The sequence below is a fragment of the Lissotriton vulgaris genome, chromosome 6 (assembly GCF_964263255.1).
Source record: "Lissotriton vulgaris chromosome 6, aLisVul1.2, whole genome shotgun sequence".
Classification (NCBI taxonomy): Eukaryota; Metazoa; Chordata; class Amphibia; order Caudata; family Salamandridae; genus Lissotriton; species Lissotriton vulgaris.
In genome coordinates, this window is record NC_141694.1 from 1,797,525,725 (window position 1) to 1,797,543,213 (window position 17,489).

Here is a 17,489-nt window from a genome sequence, read left to right on the forward strand (position 1 = left end):
AAAAAACAGTTAGCTGTGGCTCGTCAATAAACGTAAGAGTGGGGAGAAGTGTATGTTTACATCTCATACACCAATGTATTGTGGTCAGCAGTGCCGTTGGTCTGTGTTTTGCTGTAGTAGATTTAGCGACTAATCAAGAGTTTGGCCAGCGGGTATTCCTTCACCAGCGAGCACTTGGAAATAATACACTTGTAATACGGCGGACGGGATGTCCTTCATATTTGTGAATGAGTACCCTTGCCCCCACGCTCCAAACCAGGCCCTCAGTTTAAAGTCCTTGGACCAGATGTATCAAGGCTTTTGCGACTCGCAAAGGCCAAAATTCGCAGACTTTCGGCCTTTGCGACTCGCAAATGGCCTTTTTTGCATTTTTTCATATGTATGAAAAAATCGCAATTTAAGGAATCGCAATAATTTGCGATTCCTTATTTTGCCATAGCATTTAAGGAATCGCAAATTTTTCGATTCCTTAAAGGATTTGTATGTAACATTTTGAAATTGCGATTTTGTGTTAAGAAATCGCAAATTACCACCAACTTGTAGTTGGTGGTAATTTGCGATTTCTTTTAAAAATGCCCTATTTGGCATTTGTAAGGGTGGCATGTGAGGCACATATGTGCCATTAGGGCATGTATGTGCGCCACATGCACACACATGTAAATTTCAGGGGTGCAGCAGGGTGTCTATGAGACACCCCTGCACCCTTGAAATAATTCTCAAATTGCGATTAGCTAATTGCGAATTTGCAATTTGAGAATTATTGCACTATCATTCCTATGGGCCTCCTGGCCCATAGGAATGCATTGGAAATTATTCTTTATTTGCGAATTCGCAAAATGCGAATTCGCAATTAAAGAATAATAAGAATCGCAAAAAAATAGCAATTTTGTACATACATTCCATTTTGCGAATTCTAAATAGCGATTCGCAAAAAATCGCTATTTAGAATTCGCAAATCGGAATCTTGATACATCTGGCCCCTTGTGTCTAGGGCGGCAACAAATGGACAACTAAGACAGAGGAATGATCAGTCTCTGGAACATTCATTCTCCACTCATGAGGGAGCCTGTCTACAGCCATCCCCTTACTGCACTGTCCTGACCTAGAAAGTTGTGCTCCTCCCACAGGTCCTGTCCCGGAGGCAGAAGTGCTGTCCAGTGCCCTTGCTGTGGACATGCTCCCTGCCGCAGGGTCCTAGTGTCCTCACTACATGACCCCCAACACCTTTAGAGAAAAGAGGCATGTCTCCTACATGTCATCGATGCCGACCGTCTTTATAGTTTTTTGTGTTGTTGCAGTTTGATATAGCGCAAACTCGACCTGAAGGTATCAGAGCGCTTTACATGAGCACCAGTTACATTACAGATGGACATATTAATTTTTAGGCACGGGGAGATGAAGTGATTTTCAGAATCACAGGATATTTGAGACTGCCACCAGATTCGAACCTGGTTCCCTAGCTGCAAAGTCGGCAGAACTAGCCGTTAAGCCACACCCTCACCCCTTGCGTCATTTCATGTTGTGATTGCCACACATCAAACAAATTATATTGAACAGTTTCTTGGTACGTTGCTCCAAATTGGAGCGCCAGGCTGGGGATGATAAAGATTAAAAAGTATTGGTGAAATTCAATATATCGTGAAATTGACTTTTCCGAGCCACTTTGCGCAGCCTCTACGGAGATATTCAAATTATGAATAAAATATGAGAACGCCGTCCTGCGTAAATGAAACATATGCAAACAGGGAAATAATGCGAGCGACATTATCAGCACAGCCAAGGGCGGTGATGGCTTCCCGGCGCTGATTCGGTTGAGATGTGTGAGTCGCTGCTTCCCTCAGTGGAAATCGACCTCTCCCACGAGCAGCAGGGGGACACCAAAGCCCAGCAGAAGATGAGACCCAGGAACAGGGCATCCCGAGGGCCACAGGATTTGCAGCAGGCCGTCCCCCCTCTACCGATACTCAGTGCAGTCACCCTCGGGTCTGCATTGGCCATAGCGAGGCAATGCATCAATCAGGCCTCAAGCCACAGTCACGTCACTCTGGGCCCAAAGGATCTTTGACACTTTGCTGCCTCAATCGGGCAGCACCACAGCACCAGCTACATGAGACCGCTCAGCACAGGTACGCAGACAGGCCAAAGTGACTAGGGTGGTCCACCCTCCAATTTAGTGACACCCCTCACCTCACTCATCCCCTTCCCTCGAGCTTCTGTTCTTCCACTGCCTGAATTACGGGCCACAGGTGGCCCGGGTGCTGTGCCCATGGGCAGCCTACAAACAAGAAACTATTCTGCTCCCCACACCCCTTTTTAAGGGGCGTCACGGGACAGACTGGTCTAAACCGGTCAAAACCCCCACGCTGGATACCCGTGTTCTGGTTCACACCCAGGGGGCCGGACTGGCATTTGCAGGCACCGGGAATTTCCCCGGTGGGGCTGGAGGGGTGGGGGCCGGTTTTGTGGCAGCAGGGGGCCGCTTTTCTTACAGAGTGCCGATTTTGTAGCAGCGCTGCAAAATCGGCCCTCTGTAAGAAAAGCTGTAGCAGTTCTTTGCGGGTAACAGGGCCGGTGGAGAAGCAACCTGCCAGGGCTGGTTGCTGGTCTCAGTCCGGCCATGTTCACACCCCGCAGAACACCGCCCCTTGGATGCTTATGGGTGGAGGTGGGAGTGCCCCTACCTCCTCCTTTCCACGGTGACAGGTTTGACCGCCATAAGAGCGGCCCGCGCTATTTTAGCGCTCGGCCTTGTCCACTCACCCTCCTTTCCTCAAGCTTCTGTTCTTCCACTGCCTGCCGGCCACAAGGAACAAAGAGTATAAAATCGATGACCTTGCAGAGATTCTGTAGACATTTAAAGCTCTTTGTGTATTTTCTGTTGTGTGTTGCAGTTTCCATATTTTTACTTTGCATCATTCAAATATTGTGGCATTTTCATCATCCTTAGAAGAATGAGATGTGTTAGTAGAGCAGGAGGCTCTGTAGTTTGAGAAGGAGCAGTGTTTTGAAGGTGGGAATGGCATTTTACAGGTGAGATGTTGTTAAAGACTAGAAGGTGTACTTTAAAGGTAGGACAGCAGAGTGGGTCTGAAGAGGCAGTTTTTAAAACCGGCGTGTAGTGTGTGAGTTTTGGTGATATAATGTGAGGGTAGAAGAAGTAATTTAAAGGTTGGATAGTTTAAATATAGGATAGGTTAATATAAGGCAGAGGTAGTAGGAGTATGGAGTAGTTTGGATGTTGAAGGGGTAATTATGTTTGTATACATTTATTGATCTAGCACGTTCTAAATTCACTACACTTGTGAGCAGATTTACCAAGATTCACACTATGCGCAATAGTCTCTCTTGCACAACCAGAATTAGCATTGTATTGTATTTACTGCGCATTGTGCCACAGTGATGGCATCAGCCACACAGATGCAAATAACTCTCTTATTTGTGACAATAAATATGATTTTTCAGTTATGCAAAGAAAGAGAAACAATACTTTGTATGAATTTTGTGTTTTGAGAAAACCCTCGAATACAATTCTTTCATGCAGACAGCCTCCTAAGGGTATATTGGGCACTGTTGATAATTTTAGCAAATATCACATCTAATATGCTTTGAAATATTTTGGAATTTCCCATGGTCTGTTGTTTGTACTGGGCTACTCTAGTTTTATAGCTTTAGTTTAGTTGATATGGCTTTGCTAGGCCTGTTGGTGTGGTTCCTACCCCATTACTCCCAATTTGCAAGAATTCTAAGGAATGTTGTGCTACGCGACTAGAATGATTACTCAACATTATGTTGTGACATATTTATTATAATGTATGGAATAATAAAACGTAAGATGAGAGAGGGATAATTTCAGTATCAGTAAATAAGACCAGTTCTATAAATCCTTGGTATAGTGAAAGGGATGGGGCATGGGGTATTGAGGCTGACATTGTGACATCGAAGATTTGCTCAGGTAAAATGGGTCATGCTGAGTGCGCAGAGTAAGTTGATACTGGGAGACTGAGTATAATAGTAGTAGGTAGGAGGTGGGGACAGTTTGAAAGTTGGAAGTATTTAGAGGACAGGAGGGATGTGACGAAAAATAGTGTAGCTTCGTTGCTGGGGAGGAAGTCGGAAGGGAATAGTTTACAACTGGAAGTAGTTTCAGCGTTGGAGGGGTAGTTTGAAGGTGAAGTTTGCATGAAGGTACGGGTAGTTTGTTTGAAGAGGTGACTTTGTTCTAGAAGGTTGTAAGTGGAGATACTCTGACAGTAGGCAGAGTTCTTTGACAACAGGAAATAGTTTGAGTGGAGGGCTAGTCTAAAAGTATGGGGTAGCGAGAAGATAGGGTCGTTTTAGTGTTGGAGAGGTTGTTTTGGTGCAGCTTGGGTGAAGGAGGTTAAGTTGAAAGGGGAGGGATCATTTGAGCATAGAAGTGCTGGACTGAAGGTAGTTGGGGACAGTGTGAGGGAAGATTGGGATATCTGATGGTTGGGATAGTTTAAGGGGCAGAATCGGGTAAAAGTGCATTAGCCCTGGCTGTGTATTAGTGCCATTTAAAATTAGTTTTAGGCACACTGCAAAGCATCTGCACTACTGTACAGCATGGCTACAAAGCATTGCCAAAGCAATAGCTCTAATAAGCAAGACCTTTTGGCTTTGCCAGTGCTTGTTTTTTATTACAGCGTCAGCTCAGCAAAGTAAGGTTGTGCTGAAGTGGACATTTACTGCTGAAGAGGCAATGTGGCAAACAACACCTGTGTGTTCTTAGTAACACACACAAAAGAGCGCGGGCGATATGAAGGTGCAGAGACCTTGGCATTACTCATGTGCTAACGAGAGATGTTTGTGAGGACATACACATACCGTGATATCAGGACTCACATTCAATGACCTTGCTTTCTAAACTTTCAGGAATATTGAAACGAGGCACCTTGGGTGCAGTTCATTTTAACATTGCATAGGGAATCAGTATATTGCTACGGTTCCTTCTGCAGATTCCTAGTATACCCTTTCCCCCCCCCCCCCACAGAAATATGAAAATATTTCTATAGATTTTCACATATTTTTTGCGGGCATGGGGCTGTCTCTAGTGACAGGTGCAGGGTCAAGGCTGTCTCTACGACGGGCCACGGGTCAGATCCCCCTTCTGGCCTGGGTAGGTAAAAACTGCATTTTTCACATTCTACTGCATTCTCTGGCCTGACACTCCAGCTTATTGACATGCTTTCGGAGCACTGACAGTCTTTAAAACTTACACTACTGTAGTGACCGTAGGCGACACGGAGTTGGTGTTGAATGCTCTCTGTTTGGCAGGAGGGAGGAGTAGAATGGTTACACTGCTCTCTCCTGGGATGGGGGTGGTCAGGGTATGTAGTTCTTCTGCGGCTGGGGCAGTGGATGGCTCCATTGCTCTCTCCAGGGAGGGGCACGTGGGATGGCTTCTACTGAGCTCTCATGGGGGGCTTGGGTGGAGTGAGAAGGCTTCCACTGCAAGGCTGTTGCTGCCCCAACTGCAGAACTCAAGTTAGTCTAGTGATCGGGTGTTTTGGACTCACCTGTAGTATCCTGAAGGTGCTGCCAGCGGAATCGTGGTCAAACCCAGTGTGGCGGACTGGTCTGCACACATTGCAGAGGTCATGGACGGGCAGATAGGGGACAGGGGACAAGGGTCCTGCACAAGCTGTGATGTTATGAGTGAGATGTCACAAACAGGGTAGGTAGAACTGATGTAAGTTTTGGGTTTCCTTCTGCTTTTCCTTCAGCGGCGTAGCTAGGTGGGGGCGGTCCGTCCCATGTGGCACTATTTTGGGGACGGGGTCTGTCTAGCCCTGGACCGTGTCATGTATGTGCATGTAACTTGCATGATCGAGGTAACTATTAGCGACGATACTACATGTCTCTCGCACCTCTTTCAGGTGCTCGTCGTCCTTTTTCCCCAGCACCCCTGAGGGGGGCGGCAATCTGAAGGATAGCCCCAGGTGCCACAAGCTCTAGCTACGTCTCTGCCTCACATCTTGTTTAATTGAAGCGCCATGATCTCGTGAGTGTGGCCGGTGGACTCTGGAGGAGGGAGGGAGGCTCTGGCCCTGATGTGGGGGTCCCAGTCTCACTGCCCGTTACCCACACGCAAGGTGCAGTCACTCGTGAACATGTCACCAGAAAGCTGGAGGGCGCCGGGGACAGCTGTCAGGAAGGTTTCTCACCCATAACACAGACTGTTGTCAGCTCAGCCTCTCTCTGCTCAGCCCTCCTCTGCCCATTCCACTCCCGCCCACACCCGCGACGTGGAACTGCTTCCCTCCAGACCGCCTCCATTCACATGAATGACCATATCTCACAGTGAAGGCTTGCATAGGGCGGGCTATGGGCGGTGGGGCGGGGATTGTGCAGGGTGTGGAGGTAGTAAACTTAGACATACGATGGAACGGAGGAAAGTAATCTGTTTTAATACTTTGGGGACCTTGCAATGTCAGTTTATCGCTAATAGTCACAATTGAAAGTTCCCCAGTTGCACAAATTAAGCCCTCCACTTCCCAGATTTTCCCTCCCTCCACTGGCTGCCTGAGCTGGTGAGACAGCGGCCTGTGGTACATCATGTGTTGGGTGTTCAGATGTACAGGTGGTTATATGCAGGGCCATTGGAATTATGGGGCAGGAGAAGGACAAATTATGCAGATGAGGTGCCTAAATTATGCGGCAAGAAAAGGCAAACTATGCGGCATAATGCAGCACATTTTGTGATAGTATGATTTCATTTTTTTTTATGTTTGCTCTTGTAAACACTCTCTGGACTTAGGTTGCAACTCATTAGTATCAGTTAAACACCCAAATATAGCAACAAGCAAAGGAAAGGTTATCAGTCAACTTTTGAAATGGGCCATATACTGGGCGGTTAGCAGCTTTTGAACCGTTTAAATAGAAACAATTTTTTTTGTTAAAATCAGCAGATTATGCAGCAGATGATGTATTATGTGGCAAATGCAGGAAATCCATAATTATGCAAAAATGCTTCGTCCTCACAATCGCATAATTCCATCGGCACTGGTTACATGCACACATTCACCTCCTCCCATCGTCCGAATCTTCCCCCAAACCGTTTTTGGTGACACTGACACCTCTTCTCACTCACACTACCTCAGTGCTACTCCTCTCTACACACACTCCACCTCCCCTCTTACTTTTCTCCCTCCCACATTCCCCCACACATTTCTTCTGTCGCTCTTCTACGCTGATCTGGTGGCTTTTTCTACACATCTGCCTCATAGTACTTCTTCCTCACAGGCCCATGAATGACCCCCTGCCTCGCATCCTTACCCCTCCCACCATTGCACTCCAGAAATCACCCCCTCCACATCATCACGAGCTCCCAACATGTCACACTACTATATAAAGTTGCGGATGACTTCAGGAGCTTGATGATGTCTGATGTTGTGAAAATGACTTCTACTGTAGTTGGATGAGCGTCCAGTGACTATATGGTGGCTTCTAAGGTAATCCTGTATGACCTGGGTACAACCTACACCTTTCCATGCCTTACAGATGTGCTGCATACCACATCTTATACCTCAGATTCACCCAGAACACAGCTACCACACAACACAACAATACAAAACAGTACGACTCAGGTACACCACAGAACAATACATCCTACAACATTCCATACATACAGATGTGCTGCATACCACATTTTACATCTCAGATTCACCTGGTACACAGCTACCACTCAACATAACCGTACAAGCAAGGCCAAGAAATAGAGCGAAACCACACTAAGATGAAACCTAAAACTCAGGATCTCAAGTGATAACCTGGAAGTATCTATTGACCTTCGCTCATGAGGTCAGGACAGAGATAGGCAAATGCTAACTCACCACCAGAATAATGAACATGGGGACACTGATACCTTACTACAGGAGCTCTAGCTGCACACAGCTATTAGTAGAATAAAACACCTGCTAGCAACATCAGCTGCATTGGGGTGGCCATACCCTTGAGTACCGAAAGTCGTTCAGAAATGGCATTCCCCATTTGCAAACCTCCAATGGATGAATTGTAACTGCAAACCCTGGTCTGCATACAGTGCGAAGAGGCCAAGTAACGGGCGAATGCGTTATACCAATGCTTGGATTTATCTCAGCTGGTGGTAATCACACTGCCCTTGATACCGTCCAACATATGTTAGCTTGTCTCGCCATTCTAGACAGGGACCAGTCATATGCAAATGAGTCCGACCGACAGGGGTCTGGTAGATTGAGGTATCATTGCTTTTCATAGGTCTCCTCACCGAGCTTTCCCACAAGCTCGATACGTGGCGGTGGGACCATCCAGCTGAAGGAACCCAGCTGGCACAAGCCTTGCGTTCACATACCCATTGGTCGAGACATTCTATCATGCACTCTGGAGCGGCCCATCTGACGTCATGAAGACTTTGATGGATACTACTTTCACACTACTGTCACTGGGCAAGAGCAGGCTTGCACAGAATGTTTAATACCCGAACAGTGACATTGGTTTCCATTCATAACTATGTGAAAGGTTAGCCTTATTGACTGCCAACTAGAGTACGATGCAGGCCTTTAGGTAACCTTTCACCCCTTCATGCCAGCCAGGGGGTTGCTTTCTTTGGCTGAAGGAGGCTTGCTTGTTTGCATCTGCCAGTCAAGCTCACCCTGAAGCGGATTCTACGAGACTGGCCACTGATCCACATGAGAGTATACAAACTGTCAAGGGCGCACAAGGGGCACCCCAAGGCACTTTGGTATTACAGAAGGGACCACAGATGCCTACGTGTCCTCTCCTGTGATATGTCTCACACTGATTCTAAATGTGCACCAACCTAATCCCAAGGGGGTGTGAGCCTTCACTTACACAGGAATTCTTCTTCTCATGTGCCTACGCCATAGTACTGACGACTCAGGTGACGACAAGGCCGCCACGACCTGCTGACTGTGCCCCACATAGAGATGGTGCACAGTCAGTATTTTCCCTGACAACCCACCATTTTTCCAAAGATCCCTGAGAGATCCCCCTGCAGGCAAATGCAGTCACTCACTTAACCCGCCTGGAGTTCTATCCCTGCCCCCCTCCCCCCTTAAAAGTGAGGCTGGGTTAGCACCTTCAGTTAAAGGCAAAGTAGCAGCTGCAAACAGCTGGTCCACCTTTTACTAACGCACAGTTGATTGTATAGGGGTGAGCTTGCATCTGTACTGTGAACAGTGATAGGGCCCGCTGACGCAGTGTGCACCTAGTGAACGCGCTTATGGGAGCGCCACGACAGAGGGGGGCAGTGAGCCCTATTTGTAAGGTGGCACCAGGGCTGTAAACATAAGTCATCTAAAATTACAATAAGGTAGGAGTTATGGTCTCTGTGCGCAGCATTAGGTTGCGGGTCACTTCTTCCTGGGAGTATTTAACTGCAGTTATTTGCCCTGCTATCCTACACCTGCTAGCCTACACCTGCTATCCTACACTTGCTATCCTACACCTTCTGTCCTACTTCTACCCTACACCTCCTAACCTACACCTGCTTTCCTATACATCCTATCCTACACTTCCATTCTTACACCTGCTATTGTACACATCCTATCCTACACCTGCTATCCTACACCTTCTGTCCTATACCTCATATCATACACCTGCTATCATACACCTGCTATCCTACACCTTCTATCCTACACCTGCTATCCTACACGTGCTATCCTGCACCTCATATCGTACACCTGCTATCCTACACTTGCTATCCTACACCTTCTGTCCTACACCTTCTGTCCTACACCTTCTGTCCTACACCTCCTATCCGACACCTGCTATCCTACACCTGCTATCCTACACTTGCTATCCTACACCTTCTGTCTGACACCTTCTGTCCTATACCTCCTATCCGACACCTGCTATCCTACACCTGCTATCCTACACCTTCTGTCCTACTGCTACCCTACACCTCCTAACCTACATCTGCTTTCCTATACCTCCTATCCTACACTTCCATTCTTACACCTGCTATTGCACACATCCTATCCTACACCTGTTATCCTACACCTTCTGTCCTATACCTGCTATCCTATACCTTCTGTCCTACTGCTACCCTACACCTCCTAACCTTCACCTGCTTTCATATACCTCCTATCCTACACTTCCATTCTTACACCTGCTATTGTACACATCCTATCCTACACCTTCTCTCCTATACCTCATATCATACACCTGCTATCATACACCTGCTATCCTACACCTCCTATCCTACACCTGCTATCCTACACGTGTTATCCTGCACCTCATATCATACACCTGCTATACTACACTTGCTATCCTACACCTTCTGTCCTACACCTTTTGTCCTACACCTCTTATCCGACACCTGCTATCCTACACCTGCTATCCTACACCTGCTATCCTACACCTTCCGTCCTATACCTCATATCATACACCTGCTATCCTACACCTCCTATCCTACACCTGCTATCCTACACTTGCTATCCTACACCTTCTGTCCTACACCTTCTGTCCTACACCTCCTATCCGACACCTGCTATCCTACACCTGCTATCCTACACCTTCTGTCCTATACCTCATATCATACACCTGCTATCCTACACCTGCTATCCTACACCTACTGTCCTATACCTCATATCATACACCTGCTATCATACACTTGCTATCCTACACCTTCTGTCCTACACCTTCTGTCCTACACCTCCTATCCGACACCTGCTTTCCCACACCTACTATCCTACACCTGCTATCCTACACCTTCTGTCCTACTGCTACCCTACACCTCCTAACCTACACCTGCTATCCTACACCTCCTATCCTACACTTCCATTCTTAGGCCTGCTATTGTACACCTCCTATCCTACACCTGCTATCCTACACCTGCTATCCTACACCTTCTATCCTACACTTCCATTCTTACACCTGCTATTGTACACCTCCTATCCTACACCTGCTATCCTACACCTGCTATCCTACACCTTCTATCCTACACTTCCATTCTTACACCTGCTATTGTTCACCTGCTATCCTACACCTCCTATCCTACACCTGCTATCATACACCTGCTATCCTACACCTTCTGTCCTACACCTTCTATCCTACACTTCCATTCTTACACCTGCTATTGTTCACCTGCTATCCTACACCTGCTATCATACACCTGCTATCCTACACCTGCTATCCTACACTTCCATTCTTACACCTGCTATTCTACACCTTCTGTCCTACAACTGACATCATAGACTTGCTATCCAACACCTGCTATCCTGCACCTGGTCTGTGATCTGACTCTGACAGCTGGACAGTCAGGTGAGCACCGGATACTCCAAAACTCTAATGCAAAGACAGACCACCCCTGACTGTGCCAGAGAGGCTGCTGCAGGCGTCCCCGCGTTCTAGTTATCAAGCCAAGGAGACATATGTGCAACCAATTAAAAGGATGGAGCTGAATCCCATCTTTTGTAAAGATGTTCAATGGCACACAGCCTCTAATGAGCTGCAGTGGCAGACGGCTCTTTAGTTATCCAGATGCAAGAAAGCAATAATTCCTGTGTTAGAAAAGGGACCCAATGACCCAGGTTCATGGATGACTGCTTTCCTTCAGATGGCTTTTAAACGATCAGAAATGAGTCTGACAATAGTAACACCTATTACTACTCTGAGGCATTCCCATTTGTAGAGACTGCAGGACAGCTGGTCAGCCCCACTGTCCGATTAACGAAAGAGGAGACCATTCCTCCAGTGGCTAGCCAACATGTCAAGGTAACTATAGGTTTACTTTACTTAAATCCACATATATGAACTTTGATGATACCTATATATTTTCAAGATATGTGGATGTGGAGTTAAGAACAGTAAATCAACACTTACCTATGTGCACTTACCTTCTCAATATTTTGAACATTGCTATTCGGACATGCAACCAATGCATACATCGGGCAGATTTATTATAAAGTTGCACAATGCATTCCTGCTCCCTCCCAGTGCTGGCGCACTGACTGCCAACGCAGACATTCTTGCGTCATGGTGCAAGAGTGCTTGCGTTACAGGCTGGATTGTTTTTATGCAGGGAGGGACACCTGCCTGCACAAAACCATTCCTGTGAGGAATTTTCCTCTTTCTATGTAAAAAGAGACACAGAAAGAGAAAATAAAGAGGAGAAGTCAAGATATTTCTCCTCATTTTGCCTGTATTGAGAAGGCGCACCATTTTGAGGAATTCCTAGGTTTGCAAGTCTCTGTATATCTGGAAACGCACCAAAATCAATGGCTGGATGAGTGCGAACGCCCCTACTCCGCCCATGGAACGCCTTCCCAATGCAAAGTAACACAAGGAAGTGGTTTGCGCACCTTGCATTACTCTGAATGTACCAGACCAGGCGGAACCACAGAAGGGGGCTCTGACTGGCTTTGCGCGGTTTAGTAAATCCCACTAAAAGGCTTGCGTTGCCTTTGCGTCACCTTCCGCGCAGGCCTTTTTTAAATCTGGGCCCTGGTCTTCACAAAATTGCAGTTTCCTCGACAGTTCAAGAGAGACCTGGATGCAGTTGGGACATTTTCTCACAAGTTAACTTTAAAATCATCTTCCTCGTGACTTTGAAAATGCATGGATATTGATTATCTTTTCTTTCTTACACAAATTGAAAGAATGCACCAGTCCCTATTTTCATGTGAAAATCCACATGTGGAGAATTTAACAACCCATGGGTAGGTTCATCAGGAGCAGCAAGCGCTATAGAAATACAATTTACAATAATAATTGCAATTAATCATAATATTCATGAGATTGCAGGACGTTTGGGAGAGGAAAATATTACAACTTCCCCCACCCCTGTTTCTAAGAGGTGCTGTCAAGGGGTGCATTTCTGGGTGTCTACCCTACTTATTAAAGAAATATTGGCACATAATCCTATAAACTCGAGGGCGTGGATCCTAGGACAGGGTTGTTTCCATCCATTTTGTCCAACTTGAAGAATTCAGAAGTCCAATGTCCATTCTCTCTCAGTAGAGGGCGCTCGTCAGTTAAAGCGCAAACACAGCAGTAGCGGGCCCTCCCCAGCCAAAGTGAGGGGCAGGCTGGGCAGGAAAAGGGAGGTGGGGAGGGCTTGGGGAAAAAATTAATAAAAAATAAAATAAACTTACCTTAACGCTGCCACTGCCTCCCGCGGCATCGCGCTATTCCTCATCTTGCCCTGGTTACAGGCTCCCAGATTGTCCTGTGGCCAATCCTGAAGCTGCTCTCGCATGAGAGCAGCTTCAGGATTGACCTGGGCGTCTGCAACTTGCGTTCCCAGGCAGACTGGGAGCGTGTGCCTGCTCTCTCTAGCCCTAGCAACGCAGCGGGGGCTGGAGAGAGCTTCACTGCACATGAGGGGTTTGGCCGGCCTGAGGCGGCCGGCCAAACACCTCATGCACAGTGAAGGGACTGCCCCCACTCCCCCACCACCAGCAGTGTAATCCCCGGACCCACCGCCAAGACTCGTCAGATTCCTGGGGCAGGTCCAGGGGATTAAAATAAAACGGGTTTAACCCCATGAATGCTCGCCATGAGGCACAGTGGAGCTGTGGCGCCCGCGCGGCGAATTCCACGCCCCTGCGGGCGTTCTATTGGTGTGGGCGGAGTCATGACGAGTCCAGCTCGTCATGAGCCCAGCTCCACTGGGCAGCATGACAAGCTAGACTCGTCATGAGCACCGTGGCGCCACACGCCCCCCCCCCCACCCCACGCACAGCGGGGGAATTACCCCGCTGCGAAGGGGTTAAAACCCATTTTATTCTTGTTTTTTTTGCTGGCTCGAATGGAGTGTCCGCCGCTGAAACACAGTGAGGTGGAAGTCAGTTTCCTCATCCAAACACCACAGAATTCATTGGCTGCCTCTTCAATGAAAGTCATGGCTTTCAAAAGAGAAGATTTTTCAAACAACATTTATTATTCAGCATGCTTACCAAGCTTTCTAAGTTTGAAAAAAGATGGGAATTTTAGGCTGACAGACTCTGGCTATTTTTTCTAAGGCATGAAATTTTCATTCCTCGTACACTTTGTTCTGACAGCTTTTGCTGCGTGTAGAGCTCCTTGATGCTTCAGTGGGGATAACAGGAAGCCTGTGTTCAAAGCAATGCAAAATTAAAAGACTCATTCTTGCAATAAAAGATTTGTCTGAAGGCCAGGTATGCAGGGGACTCATTTTGCTCCGTCCTGGGCTAGCATCTGCAACCTAGCATGCCTCTGTGTTTAGAAGCTAGGTAAGGATGTTCAATAAATCAAGTAAAAAACACATTTTGCTTGCTATATTCGCCCCATATACTGACAAAAGTACTATTTTTGTATTGTACTGTAGAATTTACATAGCGCTTTATACTCACATGTGTGGCACTTAAAGCGCATTGTTTGACAGGTGGAACGCTACACCAAAGGGGAGAGCGTGGTTAGCAGAGGTTTGTGGGAAGCGTTTTTGAGTGAATGCATCAATGGCCAGAGAGATGCTGTAAGTGCATTAAATGGAATGAAAAAGTTGGGGGGGTCTTTAAAAGGGGTGTGGCCAAAGAAGCATATGTATGAATCCTTTCCAACAGGCGTGACCTGTGTGATTAGAGCTTGGGTGAAAACAACTAAAATACTGTGCGTCACACAGTGTGCTACCTGACCGGTATATGAGTGCCTCTCTGTGAGTTTTCCCGTACAGCATCCAAACAAGAAATAGAAGTTGGTTCTAGCAAGTGTTACGAAACTTTAATAAAACAATTTGTGGCTCCTGAAGAAGGCGTTTTTCTAAACGCTGAAACGCGCGTCAAAAGTATTGATCCCCACCCCCCTTTTTTAATATTGAATGATTAATTTTTATTAGTATTGTGTACATTGTTTCTTTTTTTATTATTCATGTAATTTTGATGTATATGATTTATGATTTTAACATGAAAATTTATTAAAAGGAATAGAGTTTTTTTACTGAAATAAATTTGTAGGTTCTTTCTTGCAACATTCTTCCCTCTTCTTTGTTATGAATGTTTAAGTATTATACACACACTTAACTTGATGTACACACAGCCCATCAGTGAGGGGTATATGGAAGGAAGTTCCACTGTGCACACTTTACGGTTTTCATGCAATTCAAGCATATTGGTGGCTGAAAAAAATCTTAAAGGTCTAACATTTAAAAAATGCGCACACCCTACGTGTCCTATTCAATTCAACGAAGATAGAAATGAGACCTAAGGGTCATGGAGTTGTAATAACTTGGCACCACCATTAGGTGGCACCTTACGCTGCTACCTTGTCTTGAGTTCTGGCATCACCGTCCCTGAGTGTTTCATCAGCTAGTACTGTTCCTCAATGCCGCTCATTAACCTCAGGGAGGCGTGGTGTACCATAAAATGAGAGTGCCCGGAAAATGTGGTATTCTCTTTGTAACTTTCCAATATGCAAGTACTGAGATTTCAAAAAAGGCCTCAGAGTAACAGGGGATGTGTTCTGAACACCAAAGTATTGATTTGTTTTTTTCTGAATGACACTGTTTGTGGAGATGGCCTGGAGCTTTGTTACAATTTCACTAGGATCTTCCATTTGCCTGCGGCAAAGCATTCATTTACAACGGTTCACTGTTGTTCATGTACCTAGTTTGATCTGACACCGCCGGATGATATTAGCTCGGAGGGGCTGAATCAGTATTCATGTAGTGGGTTAGTGCTAAGGTGGCAGGGTTATATGATGATTTATGATTAGAGCTCCTGGTTTTATGGTATTTTTTTTTTTTTACATTTCCGTCAGTATTTATCCATATTTATTTTTAGTCAACTTTATCTGTATTTCTCCATATTTATTATGGGTTTTGTAAAACAAATAAAGCTGAAACTGGTATATTTCAGCATTTATTTAACCAATAAATATGCAGTCATGCTTCAATGCCTGCAAGATTTCAGTGATATGAACACCCGCAGAAGATAAATCAATCCACTTATATGACAATAGGCACATATCAGTATCAGCCTTGTGGATTTCTACTGCTGTTTAAGCTTCTTTACTCAAATTACTTATTTTTTTAACCCCCTTAACTATAAATCCACACAATTATTGGCCTGGCAGTCATGGCAAAGTGTACTGAGAATCACTCAAAACGCACCCAATTTCCGTTTTTATCCACATTTAAAAATAAATACAGACAAGAAAATAAATATTTTTCTGTCTGTATTTATCTGTAAAAATCAGTAACAAAGGGAAACAGGGAGCCCTATTTATGATTCCACGATTCAATTTGTTGAAAATGTAATTCTTTGCTCACACCATGATGGGTTTGAGTTTTAATGCTTTCCTATGGAGAAAATGACTATATAAACCCTTGAATTTGGGGTTGGGCCAGGTTTTTCCAGTCTCTAATAGGGACGCTGTCTGATTTCTTACTGATTCTGCTGCACATTTGAGCCCTAGTCTATTTCTGATTTTGCCTATTTTACTTCATTGTTCTTTACTGAGAAGGATTTTTTGCATTTAAATGAGATTTGCTCCATCTGCATTTCACTATTTCTGTATTGCAGCTTTTGAATTCTGTGATGAACCTTCGTGTTTCTTTCTTAATGTTGCACTAGAGCTCATGTTTTGCCAGTCCTTTCTTTATTTGACTAAATTTGAAATGCCCTCTTGAACCTTTCATCCGTAACACGTTGTCTCTCGATTCTGAGGTTAACACGGTCCATGATCCACCCAACTCCTCAGCACACCATTGAGCTGTAAAGTCTTAGGGGTAAAGCATGCCCACACTATGCACTAATCTGGATTCTTGCTTGCTCGTTTGCATAAAATAAGCCACCCAAAATTCGAGCAGCTAAAACTTGTAGATAAGCACTTCGAGTAAATGTACATGCTCACCAGAAGACTCTCAAGACGTAATGTTTAGCATTTGTTCTTGGTTATATCAGATTTCTGTTAGAAACTATAAATAAGAAGACATAGAGAACCTCACAAAGGCACTTTAATTAGTGCTTGCAGCATATAGCTTGACAGTGAAGGTACAAGGAAAAAGCTGAGGGTATGGAGAACTTTGCAGAGAAAGTGTTGGGGGCCTGTGCAAAAGCTGTTCAACTCAAGAGGCACAAAGACGAAAAAAGACACATAATCTTGATAGGGCAGAAGAAGGATTTGAGGCAACAAATTGGAGTTTGGTTTAAGAGTTTTAAGAGTGGGGATTCCAGTGGGCAGCTGTTTTGAGAAATTCATAGTTCCCAGTTGTTTACTGAGAGCCACTGAATCTTTGTTCTGTGGGATACATGTGAGTGGATCAGGGGAGTTGGAACACTTTGCCGCTGGTTTAGGTTGGGAGGTTTTTGGAGGTAATAAAAGGTTGTCAGGGAGGCTAGTGGGAGGCTGAAGCAGTATCTCAGCTTACCGATGGCCATGCTAAGGGGTGGATGTCACATATTTTGAAGAGGTTGGCTAGTGGTAGAGAGACTTTACTCCCCCCGTTAGAGGTGGCGTTGATGTTTCAGTCTTTTGCCACCATCGCTTCCACATGATCCCATTAACCC